The sequence below is a fragment of the Triticum dicoccoides genome, chromosome 1A (genome assembly GCF_002162155.2).
Source record: "Triticum dicoccoides isolate Atlit2015 ecotype Zavitan chromosome 1A, WEW_v2.0, whole genome shotgun sequence".
Lineage (NCBI taxonomy): Eukaryota > Viridiplantae > Streptophyta > Magnoliopsida > Poales > Poaceae > Triticum > Triticum dicoccoides.
The window spans coordinates 488,281,652-488,298,357 of record NC_041380.1 but is presented as its reverse complement, the minus strand read 5'-3'; the positions used below and the strand labels follow the sequence as shown (position 1 = coordinate 488,298,357).

The window sequence follows — 16,706 nt, the reverse complement described above, 5'->3', positions numbered from 1 at the left end:
ATTCTGTATGATTTCAAAAATAGGTTTTAAAAATTATGTCATTTTTTTCTCAAATACGCACAATAAAACCCATGCCATGGTTATTGGGTGAGGGCCGTGTGATATTTTCTTCTAATCTAGATACCGTCAACAATTTAGACATTGTCCCTCGTCTGATTGTTTTGTTGGCCAGAGACCAAGATATGTGACATATGTGGCCACGAACCAGATGTTGGCAAATCTTGCATCACCTTGATGAGGTCATCGGAATGCCGTCCCTAAGTAAAAGTGTTGTCACTTAGTTAGCATCATCCTTACAAGTTTATAGCAGCAAGCCTCCAGAGCTTCGTCTTCCACCTATTTTCTCACCCGTCGTTTCATAAAAACCTTTTTGCAGCGTTATATTTTTTCTACACTCCCGTTGCAACGCACGGGCATTTGTGCTAGTCTAATATTAAAGTGGGAATTTACCACACCACAACAAACACACCGAGAATTACATCACATGGATGACAATCATTTAGGATAGCTCATGTAATCTTTGTACTAAGGAACAAGGGAGAGAAGATGCCACATCCCCTTGTTAGAGTCTGAAGCAAAATGGAGCTCTCCCGTGCGTTTGGATTCTGGACCGTCGGATCGAAATCTCCTCGCGATACAGGCCGTCGGATCTCAGGCCAGATCGCCATGGACCGTCTGATATTTACCCGATCGTCCTGGGCCGTCGGATAAAATTCCAATGGCAACAGAATGTAAATACCATGCCCCCACCAGGGCATTCCGATCATTTCGCGTCGTGGGGTATAAAATGGGGGCGCTCCTGTGGTGAAGACCTAGCCGCCTCCTCCTTTCTCCCTCCCTCCCGCGCCCGCCTCTCTCTCTCCCTCCCGCGCCCCTTCCTGCCCCGCCGTCGCCGTCGCCGCTCCCCGCACTCGCTCCTCCTCCCCCCGCATCTCCCTCCCTCCCACGCAGCCGCCTCTCTCCCTCGGGCACACTGGGGCAGGGGGTCTCTCCGGGGACGACAGGGCTGCCGGCCGGAGTTGGATCGAGATCCCGGCCCGCATCGCGCCTTGACAAAGCAGCAGGCCAAGGCGGCGCTGCCCTTCTCCGCCCTGTGCGTGCGGATATCCAGCAACTACTACCCCAACCTCGGCGCCCTCCGCAACGCCTCCCACGTCAGCCTCACCGACGCCGCATACGTCGAGATCTCCGAGGGCGACTTCTGATACGTCCTTGACGACGTGCGCCACCTCGCCCCCGACGTCCCGGTGAGCAGCCCCCCTCCCCCCTGCCCTGCCCCTCGCTCGACCGCGAGTCCTGGTTCCTCGTGGAGGCCAAAGGGGGTCGTGACCCCCTGGTTTCTGAGCATTAGATCCTTAACTGAAAGGTATAGACGTACTCTGTATGTACAAAGCTAGCTAGCTACTACAAGCAGCTTAATCGATTGTTGTATGAGCAGCTTCCTGCTTGCTGCTTCATCTGCACGGTACACTTGCTTGCATTTTTACTGCTTCCTGCATCTGTTGGCATTAGATTGATTCACCGGCCGCTTTGCCGCTGCATATCCATGGATTGTCTTGTGTTGTTGAGTGCAACTGCTAAGACGACAAACCGACGACTGCCAATGAGACGACTGCCATATGTTCGATTGTTGAGACCTAGCTTGTTGATAATTTGCTCCTTGGGAGGTCTGTTTCCTTCAAGTACAATTGAAGCAAAGAGAAACCAAGTTGTTTTAGTGCTTGAGATTTTGATTAACAATCTGCAATAGTGCACATGCCCTTTGGTATTGCACTCTAATTATTTTCGTTGCTCATTTGTTCTCCTGCGGATAGTTTACATCTTGACTTTCTGCAACAAAAAGGATCCAAAGCCACCCATGCCATTCCGTATTCCTCTCATCATATACTTGATCGTAAAAATCAGCTTATTTTATTACGGCCCTGCCATTTAATCTATCAAACTACTGTTATTGCAATTGGTCTTGAAAGGCCACTAAACTATTACTACATTATTTGGCACTGTTGTATGATTTATTCATTTGGAGGAACTTCTTTTATTGGTGAGAAAAATACTATGTCCTTTTACTATGTGATTCGATTTACCAGCACTGGACTGTTTACATGCTGTCGTGCATTTATTCAGTCCCATCCTTTTACATTATCCTTCCACTTTCAGCTGACATATGATATATCTAAGCTCTAAAATGAGCATGTATAGCTAGCAGGGAATAACTTAGATTTAGCCCAACTGTGCAATCGGAATGACTTAGATTCCGCCGTTGTCATAAGCCCGAGGTTCTGATCTTAGACCTGGCTGTTCGGCCAGATACTAAGTCAGACCAACTGTGTTTAGTTCTTGAGATTATTTTCTAGCTTTGGATTAAAAATCTGCAAACAATATTTATGTATCTTACATTCCTTCTGGCTGTAAAATACACACGCTCTTTTCTATTTGTTGTACCTTTCAACTAAACTATGTGTGTTGAACAAAGCATGCCATCTTATTTCAGATAAATGATGATGTAGTAATGGATGCCTTCTGAACGCTACATGTGTGGTTCCTGAATTGGACCATATATTTCCGCGAAGATCTTCAAGTATGGCATTTGCTTAATTCTCTAACATCTGCCATTTAAAGTTCCTCTCTTTGCTTCTAATCAATCTGTGTAGATACTACTCCCTCCGTTCTTAAATATAAGTCTTTTGTAAATTTCAATGAGGACTACATACGGATGTATATAGACATATTTTAGAGTGTAGATTCACTCATTTTACTCTGTATGTAGTCTATATTGGAATCTCTAAAAGAACTTGCATTTAAGAACAGAGGAAGTACTTTCTTAAGTTTTTGTACAACAACAGAATTAACAGCTGTTTGCTCTGTTTACATTCGATGTCGGTTTCTTTCATATATATATGTCACTCGCCTAGGTATTAGCATTATGAGTTACAACAACCTACGTGGCCTGAATTTTGGTAGGGCTAAGGTGACAAAAGTCTGAGAAAGTGGAAGCTGGAATATTGTCTGGGGTCGTGTAGTTTTAAATTTCCAGCTCATTGGCTAAATAAAATGGTGTCCAAAGTAGTTTATCTATTGCTTGGAGAAATAGTTCTTGCTTCCCTTGATTTGATAAATAGTTATGTGGCGGCTCAAGAAGGAATAGTATGTTGGTGGCCTCAGTTCTGTAACATAGAAGTTTGGCCTGCTCCTTTTCATCTCCAGTTGTCCACTGTTTCTCCGGTTTTATAAAAAGGAAAATATTGTTCTTTTGTAGCTCAGTGGTGCTTATAACCTTACAGGATGTTGATTCTTAAATTGCCTAATTAAAAAGCAACGCTTAGTTGGAGATGGTTATCCTTTGCCACTCTGTAGTAATATATCTGATTTAATTTTCCATATCCTGTTCATGACAAAGATGTGTCTCTGTGGGTGTGTGTGCCATTGAATTAGGATTTAAAGTTTGTGTCTCCTCTAATTTAATTAGGATTTAGTGCTCTTGTTCAGCAAAATCTTTTGTTAAAACTAAATGAATCTTTTGCATTAACTAAATGGAGTACTCCCTCTGTACTGGAGTAGCAAATGTAGCAGTATTATTGGAGTAAATTTTTTCAGTCAAGTTGTGCAGTAGTGTACTCCTGCTTGCTCTTCTTTGAATCATTTTAGTTAACTGAAACTTTTTATTCATTCAAACTAAATGAATCTTTTCAGTTAAGTGAATCATTTTATTCAATTCAAACTATTCTCTCAAACTGGTAATATTGATCTATTTTCTTGAATGATGTAAAGTTAACGAATAGCCATGCCGGCATCAGCTTGGCTTATAGTAGGTTAAAATGCATGTACATATCTATGTATTTCCTTTTTTTCAAATTTTTAGTGATGCTAACTGAATATTACTTTCTAATTTGATTTATTCAGGGTGAATGCTTCTTTTGTCATGTTCGCTCGGTCATCGAACAAACCCTAGCCTGTTTCGACTGATTTCCTTCTATGCTCGGTGAGCCCTTCTCTTCCGCGCTTTCCCCTGCTCTCTTTTCTTTCGTATCTGTAGGATTAGAACAAATGATGGGAAGGAGATACGGTACAATGATAGAACCTGTAGATCCAGTTTACTGTCCATTCATCCATGGTGGTACTCCACCCTACCCCCCCTCCCTGTCTCTCTTTCTCTGTCTTCCAGTCTCTGATATTCATCATATTGCAGATTCGGTTATATGTGTCTGTGTTGTTTTCCTGCTAATTGGTGTGCACATGGTTATGGTTGTTGTGCTAATCAGTAATCAAAATATATTATGAAACTTGCTGTAAGTACAATTTGTCTCACCGTGACATGCTCTTCATCGAGTCCTTATTCCATTATGGGCACACCAATCTCAACATGAAAAACTGTAAATAATTGATACACATTACCGTTAATCTCAACATGGTTATGGTCATCCACGGTAAGGACTCGATGGTAGTATTTGCAGTAGTTCAGACTGTTTTTGTTCTGTATAGTGCCACCTGAGTCTAAATTATTATGCATTTGCTCACAAGAAAAGCAGTCAGGACTAGAAAGCTGCATTGTTATTCCTTTTCCCTGGTTCAGACTGTAGTGTCAGGTTCAGAGATGGTTGCAACAAGGTCAAGTTCCTTTTGTACTGCACATGGATGTTTTGAATATGTTCTACCAAAACATTTTCTAACTAACATATTGATTTCATATTGTTGTTTCTGTGACCTTTGATAGAAGGATCTGCTCATGTATTTTTCCTGTATATATCTGTGTGCTAAAAAAATGCATTTCTATTAAATAATAATTCCTAGCTAATTGTTTCTGATAAACAATGATGCTTTCCTTACACAGGTTGTTTGATGGGTTCGTGCTCGTCGGCGGGATGGTGCAAGGCGCAACTCCTATGCGGTTCCTCGCCGGTTGGACGGTGTTCAGGCGCAACCCCGGCGTGCACTGAGTACTGCCTCGGCTACAGCCTCCCTCGGTGAGGTCCATCTTCCTCCCGCCCCTCTGCTTCGGCTACTGTATGGGACATGGCCATGGCTATATTGATGTGGTGCTCGTCTGGTTGATGCTCTATGCCCTACTCATGCATCGGTTCCTATTTGAGCTCGGTAGTTGTGGATCCATGCCATTTTAGGGTTTGTAGGATGTTGTTCATGTTTAGTTGCTATCATAGGAGCTAATGTGATGCTCTGGTTTACATGTGGATGCCCTGGTCCTATAGCTATGCTCCTGGATTTGCTAGATTGATCAGTGGCATTCGTGCTAGGGCGATGATGATTCATCATGGCTGAAATAAGTGTGCCTTTGAGCAATCGTGACACCTGTGCGTATCAGGTTGGATCCTCCCTCTTGTCTCTAGAATCCTTTTTGATCATGTGATACTTGTTGTCCTTGGATGGTCATTCTTGTTGAGTGATAACCAGGGAAGCTCCACTGTATGAACAGATTGATCTGGTGATAAGAGATGACGGGGGTAGGTTATATGATCGAGGAAAGGTGAATCTGAGCCCGCTATGCAATGAACCCTGAATCGAGAATCCCATTGTTTGAGTCTGAACCGAAATGGAGCTTCCTCAGCTGTTTGGATTTTCAGACGTCCGATTGAAAGTCCGTCGTGATACCGACCGTTCGATCTCGAGCCCGATCGCTGTGGGCCATCCGATTTTGACCTCGATCGACCTGGGCCGTCGGATAAAATTCCAGTTGCAACAAAATGTAAATACCGTGCCCCCACCAGGGCATCTGGGTCATTTCGCTTAGGGGGGGGGGGGTATAAAATGACTGCGGCTTCCTGTGATGAAAACCTAGCCGCCGCGTCCTCTCTCACTCGCTCCTGCAGCTGCCTCCCTCCCTCCCACGCAGGTGGCTCCCATGGCGATGGCGGCAGCGGCCACGGAGGAGGGCGGCATATCAGCGGCGCCGGCGATGGCGTCCGTGGCGGCTATGCAATGAACGTTGAACCATTTTTATTTGTATTTAAAGATGTTGCTTATTTATGCTCAAGTGGTGTTCGTGCTAGGGCGATGATGATTACCTTGGCTGGAATTAGTGTGCCTTTGAGCAATCGAGGCACCAGTGGGTATCAAGTTGGATCCTCCCTCTTGTCTCTAGAATCCTTTTTGATCCTATGATACTTGTTGTCCTTGGATGGTCATTCTTGAAGAGTGATAACCAGGGCAGCTCTATTGTATAAACAGATCGATCTGGTGATAAGAGATGATGGGGGTAGGTCCGTAGGTTATATGATCGAGGAAAGGCAAATCTGAGCCCACTATGCAATAAAACTGCAGCTACCTCCCCTAATGTGTGTAATATTGAAGGCAAAAAAGAACTTTTCATGTCTTGTTACTTTAAAATTCCAAAAGTTTCGTTCTTCCTTTGCTGGTTACTTAACCATGTTTTTTGTTTTGCTTTGGTTCTGGTTGAGATACTAAAGGTTGTTTATATATGAAAAGAACAGACACTTATAGTTTTGTATGCCTCAACTGTAGCTTAGGATCCAGTGTTGCAGTGCTTTGCCTATTTAAAAAACACTTTAATCAATAATAGTGGTTCTTTCCTTCTGATTTGAACTGAGAGAGGGCCATTGATTCTTGATCTTAAGGTGACCCCATTTTTCTATGCCTCATGCTCATGCTGCTCTATGTACCCCTTTTAAAATTCTTGCTTGCATTTTGGTTTGGTTTTCTGCTCTATGTTCCCTTTTAGCGTTTCTTTCCGTTGTTGCTGCACTCCATTTTTTGTATACTACATGATCTTTTTGTATCTCATTCTGCATGTGACATAACTAGATAATAGATCTTCGATCAGTATTCACATTGAGATGAAAGGTTATATCTGATATCATCTAGCTCAAGTAGGAACTTTCTGCTCCAATATTTGCTATGCAATACTTGCCTTTCCATGTTTTTTTGACTATTGTGCCCTAAAAATTTATGAATGAAATGATTACCTCTTCCTGTTTGTATGAGGTGGCAAGTCATTTTGTTGCCTACTCTATAACATAAATTCCTTGGGACATGCTGATAGGGAGAAAATTGTGTCATTTCTGATTTTTTCCCCACTTGATCTCTGCAAAGTAGAGATATGGAGCTTGGAAGCATTATATTGGAGTTGGATCTCACTGATAATGCACCAGATATGCAGTTGTTTTATTGTGAAGTGAGGTCTGTGATGTCTTTGATGCCATTTTTGTTTACCTCAATCTTGCCAATCGTGCTTGAATAGAGTCAAGGTTGAGTTCCAAACATAATGATGCACTGTAGAAAATGATATATAAGTTTAGATCTGAATAGATTGCTGAGGCATTCTCAGTATCTATCTGATGGTACAGATTCCAGAGTCATCATTATAAACAACAAGGGTTATGCCTTTCCAAATTAATTATGTAAGTTATCTTTGAGGCTTCTCCTGCTCACAAAATTTAAATAGTCTTGCCGGTATGTAGGGTTATAATATATGTTCATACTCTTTATTCATTTTTAGTGCATTAAGTTTGTGATCTCCTTTCTTACTATCATACTGTTTGCTTAAAACAAAGATTGACAAACCTGCTCCCACTGTATCCACTACCGTGTCGTTTATTCTTCATTGGAAATCTATGGGCAAGTGTAGAAAAAGGAGAATCTGGTTCTTAAACTAAAATTTGGATAAACATGGAAAGTGGAAGTTTTATTGTTAATTTTTCATATAGTTTCAGCCACGACAAACTGTGGGGGTCCTAACATTTTCCTTCCATTTAATTTGGCTTATAAAGATCTCCAATGGACAATGATGATAGTTGTTTAATTTTAATGCTTGCCCTGATTATGATTGCTGCATTGCATATGGTTGTTTTTGTATTACTGTAATGATACCCGTGAGAAAGTTCATATGATGCTCCTTATGATCATTTTCAGAATTTGGAGATTTTATTCAGTTACAAACAATCATGTCATCTAATATTCACCGTTCTTGCAAGGCCGATTCAGTCCCCGGTCGAGCACTTCATTGTACCAAGGGAAGGCTGTAGGCACGCCCGTGTCTGCCGCAAATGAAGAACAGTTAGTGACCTTCTCATTATGGCCATTGTCGAGAAAGAGGTAGGCCGCTATTTACCATAAAGTTGATCTATATATTGGTCCATGCTTGCTTGGTCGTCTTGGCTGCTGCTGAATAGATTTTTGTAAATTTTAACACTTTTTTTGAGGGTCCTATGCTTCTTTTGCTGAAGTAAAGACACCAACTTATATTAGTTCTTGAGATTTTTCATAGGACCGTGGATTAATAATCTGCAATAATGCCCATGCTTCTCACATTTATTTGCAAGAGTGCTCCTGGTTTTTTTGTGTCGATAAAGAAAGCACGACATATGCGCCTTTTTGGATAATCGATGATGTTTTATGAAGGCCATCTTAGTCCAAATGTTAATGCATTCATTTTAAATGCTACAAATGTTCTCAAACTGGATCATATATGTTTTATGAAGGCCATCTTAGTTCAAATGTTAACTCACGAATTGCCTATCAGGAGTTCAAGCTATGCTGAATTGAAATGAAATTTCCAGTGTATGTTAAATGGAGAGCATGGCATTTTCTATCCAGCATTTAATCTTTTCCCCAAAATTAAATGCTAATATTTGTGTGCTTGGCAACATGAATAGAGGCCACTCATACCAAGTGCTCCTCAGATCTATTTAATGAACAATCCGAGTTTGAGGAGGTGCAATCCATTGATGACCTAAACTTTGAACTCTCTATTTGAAACATTATTACTTACCTCTAGGCCACAACCCACAAGTATAGAATCTTGAGAGTGCCTAATGTTACATCAGCTTTTATTATGTTCCAGATACACTATTGTGCCTGCTTAATGATCAGTGTTAATGCTCTACGGTTTCTTATGCTTTTTCTTGCATGTGCTCAGGGGAAGACTGTCGAAGTTGGTAGAGCCCACTTTGCGACTGAAAATACAAGATTCACTATCTTGGATGCACCGGTTCTTTTCTTTCACATTTTACTTCGATGCTCCTATGTCTTGGTTTATTTTTCTTGCATGGCACTGTTATGCTTCTCTGGATTATCTATGATTTTGTGACCACACCAGCATTCTGAGGGCCAGCCTATAGTTTGAACTGTACAAGATTGTAGTCTTTTTTTCTTGCCAAATCTATTCTGGTAATGGTCAATCTAGATTATTCGACTATACATCATACAAGGGTTCAAATATATAGATTTTTGTTGTTACCTTATATTTTTATCAGAATAAGAATGAACCTTGAATTATGTACCTTCCAAGCCCATGTTTTTGATCTTTACGCAGTTTCTTGTGTAATTCTAATGGGCACCTATGTAGATTTTTGTATCCTGATCATAGGAAAATTTGCTTTGTATTATTATGGGATGTGTTATCTCTTATCTCAATGGCCACTCTCTTATTTGATGTGCCCACATGCTTTTTGATGGATGCGACCTGTTATGTGGAGTGGACTTAGGCAGTGTGCGGCAAGCTGCACTACTTACCTGTTAATGTACTTCTTAACATCAGGGCATCGTATGTTGAAAAGGGAAAATGACAGTGCTCTTAAAATATGCCTATGCTAATATGGACATACGAGTCACATGTGCACCTGCTCAATGAAGCCTTTAAAAGCCTTATCATTTTTTCTTTATGTAGATGACCTGAAGGCATGTGTTATGTCGGATGGCAGCTGTTCCTATGCTGAAGTTATTTTTTCTCTTCCCTTTCTTCCATTATTTTCATGTGTGTCAATTAGAAGAATTATATTTTATTGTTGTGCCTACTGATTAACTAGAACAAGTTGAGCCAATATTTAGACGTAGGAGTCAGCATTAATAGTTTATGAGTAATGCTTATAGTTTACTGTCAACTACTTTTTACTCATGAGCATATATAGATTGTGACCATAATTGTGGGCATTATGGGAGGCAACTCACTGGATAAATATAATGGACTCTGGGTGGTGAATTTGGTAGCTTTCGAAATGGGCCTTACTCTCTGGTTTTTCCTTCCACGACAAGAAGGTGTAGGAGTCGGCACGACGCTGTGTAAGGTAGTGATGATCTCTGACGTGAGATACTTATGTGATTCTAACGTCGATGTCTCCCTTCGCAAGCATAACAATGTGCGCTGGTCGACTGGAAGTCAAGGTTCTGGCCGATTGATTTATGTCTTGAATTTCCTTTGTGCTCATCAATCCCGTGAGTTATTGTACATGCACCCCCATTCTTATGCTGAAGAATAAAAAAATGTGAATGATTTTGTAGGAGTTTGGAGTACTATGGGCTTTTCTAAAGATTCACACCACATCGACTTCTGGAGCAGGCATTCACCTTAATGCAGGGGACGTATGGTCGGTAACAATCTTCTCATGTTTAATTAGCCTTTTCCCATTTAAAATCCACCAGTACTTGGCCTGGTTGTGTTTGACCCCTTCTTCTTGCTGAGTACTTCATGGCCTGGTTATGTTTTACCCCTTCGTGGTGCTGACTGGTGTGACGTCCCAGTTAGAGCCTGGTTGTGTTTGACCCCTTCGTGGTGCTGACTGGTGTGCCGTCCCGGTCGGAGCCAACATGAGGAAGGAGGTGGGGAGGACTTGTGTAGATGATTAGGGGGTCATGGATTTGTGTAGCTATCTACCATGGCTAATCTTGTGTCTGCTATGGGTTGCTTCCTGGTGTTCTAATTTGAGATTTCCTGCCCTACTTTTGGTAGTACCTCCATCAAAACTACGAAGACATTTTTTTAGTAATGTTGTGCTTCTTGTGCCATGCTTGTGGATATACTTTTTTGGGTTGCAAAATTTTATGTGTTTCCATTCTAGGTTCACTCATCTCTTTAGAATTCTATCAACAGATCTTTCAGACAGCACCTCGAGCAAGATCTTCTGACGGGGCTATCCAATACACTACTATCACCATATGACATAGAAGAACTATATATATCCATTCTCTTAGGCTACTGTTAGGACTTGCTTTTGGTATATCATGTGACATTTTCCTCCTATATCTTTTTTTGAGAAATTCAAACGATGGAATCAGTGGTCTATATTTCCTTCAATCTGAAAATATATATTGTATAACGAGTAGTAGACTAGGTGGGTGCTGCTATTGTGCTTTGCTATTTGTGTAACAGCCTGAATCCAATATGAATTGTGTTTTACCAAGTTGGATATAATTCTCAATGCATTGTAAACAAATTATTGTGTGCTGCTATTCTTCCTTGCTTTTGGTATAAAGTTTTAAACGTGCGCACTTTTCCCTTTCATCATGTCAACCTATTGAATTTGAAGCGTGACCTACTGCGTCAGGTTGTATGTGACCGCACCCGGCAGGGGTGCGGGGTGTGGCAAGCCGCACTGCCTATCTAGTAGCTACTATTATGGAGCCATAGTCCAAGGAGGACTACACACACCACCGGAGCAACTAAGTTAACTTAGATGGTTCCGGCAACAATTTCTGCCTTCGGCGGAGTAACGAAAAGGACTCAACAATTTCCACCTCCGACAGAGTACTTGAAGAGAACTCCGGATTGGATCACCACTAAGGTGCTCCTATGGCCCGTGGTGACCTCCTGGTGCTGTCCAACAAAGACGTGCTTTGACTACATTCTTTTGGTCCCCAAATTATTATTTTCAATTTCAGAACACAAGCCTAAACAACAACTTGCAGTGGGCACTAGATTAAGTTTAGTCCAATACAAATGTATAAAAAGGTGCCAAAACTATGTAAAAATGGTATAAAAGTTGCGTAAATATGAAAAAGTATATATGGTAGAGACGTATCTAAGCTCTACTCATTTGTCTGTGTCTTTCTCTTACATGAGCTGGTGTATGTATCTCTTTTTTTTTGCAGATTGGTGTATGTGTCTCGACTGTGGGTGGTTTTCTCGTTCTTAATTTATTTTTTCATTTCTAGGTTTATTTCTTTAACATTATTTTTATTATTGCCACCTTTTTATTTTTTCTTTTACTTTAGTTCATTTACAAAATCTTTAATTTAGCTTTTTTCCTGTCCATGATTTTTCCAATTGTATATTGACATATATTCATAGGTGCATTAATAATTTTTGAGCCTACAAACATTTTTAAGAAAATACAACAACTTTTTAAATATGTGAACACTTTTACGTAAGTAATGAACATTTTCTAAACACATAGGAATAATTTTTAAGAGACAAGCTCAAATATTTGTTGAACATCCTTTTCAATACGTGATGAATATTTTTAAAATACTAATGGTCATTTTTTTAAATAAGCAATGATTTTTATGGATAAGCCAACAATATATTTCAAATGCATGATGCATATTTTCTAATGCACACGAATATTTTCTCGAATACATGATGAACATTTTTTAATATCAGATAACCGTTTTTAATGCACAATCACTATTTAATATAAAGAAATGCACACATTTTGCCAATCTTTGTGGTATAATTTTCTTCATTAAAACCAACTGAATTTTCCTAATACCGATTATTTATTAAACAAATTAAAAGAATTCTCATAAATGGTCCATCGATGGGCGGCTCCGTTGTCCCGACTTAAGATGAAGCCAAAAATAACCAACAAAAATGCCACAATGGACTAGCCCACAACGTGTTGGGTGTGCAATTACCTAATTATTCAATGTGCTTGGAGCCGAGAGAATCCAATAGATTTTCAAACTAAAATTCCTTTCTTTGTGATAAACATACAAAGTTGTCCTTAGGCGATTTTTTGAAATATTACCAATTTTTAAAATTGAACACTTTTTTTTGAAATGCATTGACACTTTTTCAAATATGCAATGAAGTTAAGTTCTGAAACATTTTAGAATCCATGTTTCTAAATAAAACAATCATGATTAAAAAAACAAACTTTTAATCCAATAAATGGTTAAAAGTTTTGAATACTTTTAAACTTGTAAAAATTCTTAAAACCCATGAATATTGTCAAATTGCAATCATTTTTAAGAATCGTGAACATGTTCATGAGTTTATAAATTACTGACTTTTTTTCAAATACACAAACGGAAAATTGGTAATATAAAAACTAAAATGGATAATAATAATAATAATAATAATAATAATAATAATAATAATAATAATAATAATAATAATAATAATAATAATGATGATGATGATAAAGCACAACCCTAACAAGAAACCCCAACATAACCAACAAAACTGAAAAAGGGAGAGAAAAATTGGCAACAGAAAACACAAAGTTAGGCCTAGCCCATGTGTATGCATGTGTAGTTTCCTTGACAAAATGTGAACATGTTTTAAGTTCACAAAAAAAAAGAATTTTAATGAATGTAGTAAGGAATGATTTATTTTAAAAATAAAATGAAAATTTTCAGAAACTTTGTGAAGATTTTTCAAATTTCATGAATATTTAGAAAAAAATGATTTTACTCAAATATCTTGAATATTTCTAAAACATTGACGACATTTTAAAAATAATGGAAGAAGTAACAAAAAACAAAAGATAAAAAAGCAGATAATCAACAACGAGAAAACCAGATTAGAAGCGAATAGAGATGAGAGCAATGGGAAATTAGCCGGAGGGCCGACACATGGCATGGGGAGAGCAACTAGTTGACGAGCGCTCCTGCGGAAGCCTCACAACGATCACTTGGGGGTGGGCTGAGTGACGCACTCTCAGCCATCACCACGTGTTGCGCTCTGGACGCTCCCTCTGAATTTTTTCTTTAATTTTTCCACGCGCATTTTTGGCTTTTGAAATGGATTTTCCCCTTTTTTTGACTTTTTCGTTTCCACGGGTCTTCCAGCTTTTGGACCAATAAAAATGTTGATTTTTTGGTGAGAAAAAACATATTTTTTTTCTTCCGCGGGAGGCACGTTTTTGTGTCGACGTGAGGCACAACCATGACTGTTGAAAACGAAAAAAATGAGTTTTTTATTTTTTTCTTTCAGGAGAGGCATGGTTTTGCTTCCGAAAGAGGCATGGTCGTGCCTCTCAAAAATGGAAAAAATACGTTTTCTATTTCTTTTTCCTTCCGCGAGAGGCACATCCATGCCTCTCGAAAACGAAAAAAATGTGTTTTTTGTTTTTTCCCTTCCGTGAGAGGCACGGCCGTGCCTCTCAAAAATGGAAAAAAACACATTTTTCTTTTTTTTTTCCGCGAGGCATGCTTTTGCTTCTTTGAGAGACACCGCTGTGCCTTTTTTGAAAAGGAAAAAGTGCTTTTGGTTTGGTTTTTTCATAAAAAAATATTTGTTAAAACTTATCAACATTGGATCTAGTTTTGAAGATCTCGACACGAGAAATCCAATCGTGGAAACGGTTCGGAATTTGGAAGCATGATTTAAGAGATAAAACGTTTTGAATCAACGGATGTACGAAAAAAAGGAAAACTCCCAGGTTGCGACAAGTGGCATGCTTGTAGTGCGCCACATGTCGCGACCTAAGGAGGTGGGAGTGATCTTTGAAAAAAGTACTCCCTAATTAGTGATTTCGTGGCGCGGGAGTGGCACCTTCTGCAAAATCCTGACAAATTGGCACATGAAGCGGGGCACGGCTATATCTTGCCCTTAGCATCTCCTAGCAACTGATGATGGGTCGGCCCAAAGCCAATGAGGCCGAGTTATGCAGACATCACTTTTGTTTTTTCATTTTACCTTTTTGTATTTTCGTCAACATTTTTTATTTATTTTCTACTATTGTTTATATTCCAAAATATTCCAATACATAAATTTTGAAAAATATCAATCATGCATTTGCAGAAGTTAACCATGTACAGAAAAGTGCTTCTGATGCGTACAAAAAAGTATAAATGTTAATCATGTGTACGAGAAATGTTTGTGGAATTTACAAAAACGCATGCGTTTAAAAAATGTATGTTATGTTGAGTATAACATAAATCAAATGTTCACATTATTCAAAACATATTTTGTACAATGAAGAAAATCACGTTGCATTTAAAAGAATGTTCACAAGTTTTAAAACTGTGTTCCTAAAATTTTCAAAAATGTATATATAATGCAAAAAATGTTTGTGTAACGAAAAAAGAAATGTTTCATACCAATAGAAAAATGTATGCGACATTTTAAAGAAATATTCCAGAGTTTTCAAAAAATTGTTAGGGACACTTTAATAGATATTTATACATTGTAGAAAAACGCCTCCGTTGGCTATGTTCGTTTACATTAAAAATGTACGTGTTATTTCAGAGAAATATCCACTTCTTTTGATAAATATGTATGTCAACCTTTTAATAGTATTTGTACAATATAAACAAATTTTGAGTATTTAAAAAAAATGCCATGAGAAAAATGTGCAATGTGTATTTGGAAAATGTTATGGTGTACTCAAAAAAAGTGTTCAAAACACGTGTTTAAAAAAATTTACATCAGATATTTGGAAAATGTCTAATGTGTATCAGAAAATGATTCATGTGTGCGATAAAAATGTACATTATGTAATGAGAAAAAATAAATATGACTTGAAAAATTAAAACAATAAAGATTGACAAAGTAATGAAAAGAAAACCAAAAAACAAAGAAAACCGAAGTTCAAAGAAGAAAGAAAAAAAACTCCAAAGAAAACATGTGAGAAAACAAGGAAAACCATAATATTAGGAATAAAAAAGGAAACCAAAGAAAACGGATGAAATTGCGAAACCAAAAGGATAAAACAAAATGGAGTGGAGCGTACCTGCATCGACACGAACGACAGTGAGCGACCTGCAGTAAGGGGCTCACCCGATAATCGCCCCACTCGTAGGCGATTCTTAATAGAAATCCGTGTAGGCGAGGCATAGCTCTCGCGCTGTGAGTGTCTCAAAGTCATGTATTAAAGTACATATCGGCTCACAAACCTTGCAACGATTGTGGGTTCCTAGGCTACGGATATGGGCTTGTTGTGAAGTCTATTTTGGGCTCGATGAAACTCATAAGGACATGTACAATGGTGCTATTTTAGGAATGCCACGTAAGATACATGATGAGGCGGAGGAAAGAGAACTCGTAAGAAAAGGCTTGTCTTCTCTTATTTAAGACAAGACAAGAGATGATCTCTTAGCACAATATGTCTCACCACGTTTTTAGGAATTGCTAGTTATTGAAGATAAGGCTAAGAGATGACGCATTGTAGACTCTTTTTTGTCATCTCTAGATTACATCCAAAATTTAAGATAAGACTATCTTATCAACCATTGTACGTGCCCTAACTTGTCCCTAAGAAAGAAATAGGGGAGCTCCTGTTCCTCGCCTTAAGCGCCTGTCGCTAGCCCTCACGCTCCCCGCTTGTGGGCCAGCCCAAGAAGGCAAGCGCTCGACTGGGTTCTTGGTCGCTCTATTGCATTTAACTGGTCGCGTTTGACTAGGTGACCGGTCAACAATTGATATTTGAAATAAATTTCACTAAATAAAAAATGAATTCAAAAAATCATGGATTTTGAAAAAATCACAAACTTTTAAAAGTCCACGAATTTGAAAAAAAATGTTCAGCAAATTTGAAAAGAAATATCACAAATTTAAAAAAAATCATCAATTTCAAACAAAGTTGATCAAACTTAAAAAAAGTTCATTCATTTTGAGAACAACGTTCAGTAAAATTTTAATGCATTATGAAAAAAATAAAAATTAAAGGAAAAAAGGATATGAGTAGTCACAACAAGTGAGTTTTCCTGGGTTGTTAGTGCAGTTTAGACAGAAAGAGAAGGTCACGAGTTTGAATCGCCTTACTTTTGGAGGGGAGCAGAAAAAAGAAATGACG

General features: G+C 38.8%; 1 long non-coding RNA gene across 3 annotated transcripts; it reads left to right on the top strand.

Moving 5' to 3' along the window:
- Positions 1–850: 850 nt before the first annotated feature.
- LOC119281584 lies at positions 851–11,183 on the top strand. 3 transcript variants are annotated; one of them, XR_005138469.1, is made up of 8 exons: positions 851–1,247; positions 2,492–2,578; positions 3,901–3,979; positions 4,829–4,961; positions 7,954–8,064; positions 8,888–10,131; positions 10,249–10,334; positions 10,838–11,183. It is a non-coding gene; the product is annotated as an uncharacterized LOC119281584 (long non-coding RNA). The 3 variants fall into 3 exon arrangements; XR_005138467.1 differs by having other exon boundaries at positions 8,888–10,334; XR_005138470.1 differs by having other exon boundaries at positions 7,944–8,064; positions 8,888–10,334.
- Positions 11,184–16,706: the final 5,523 nt, after the last annotated feature.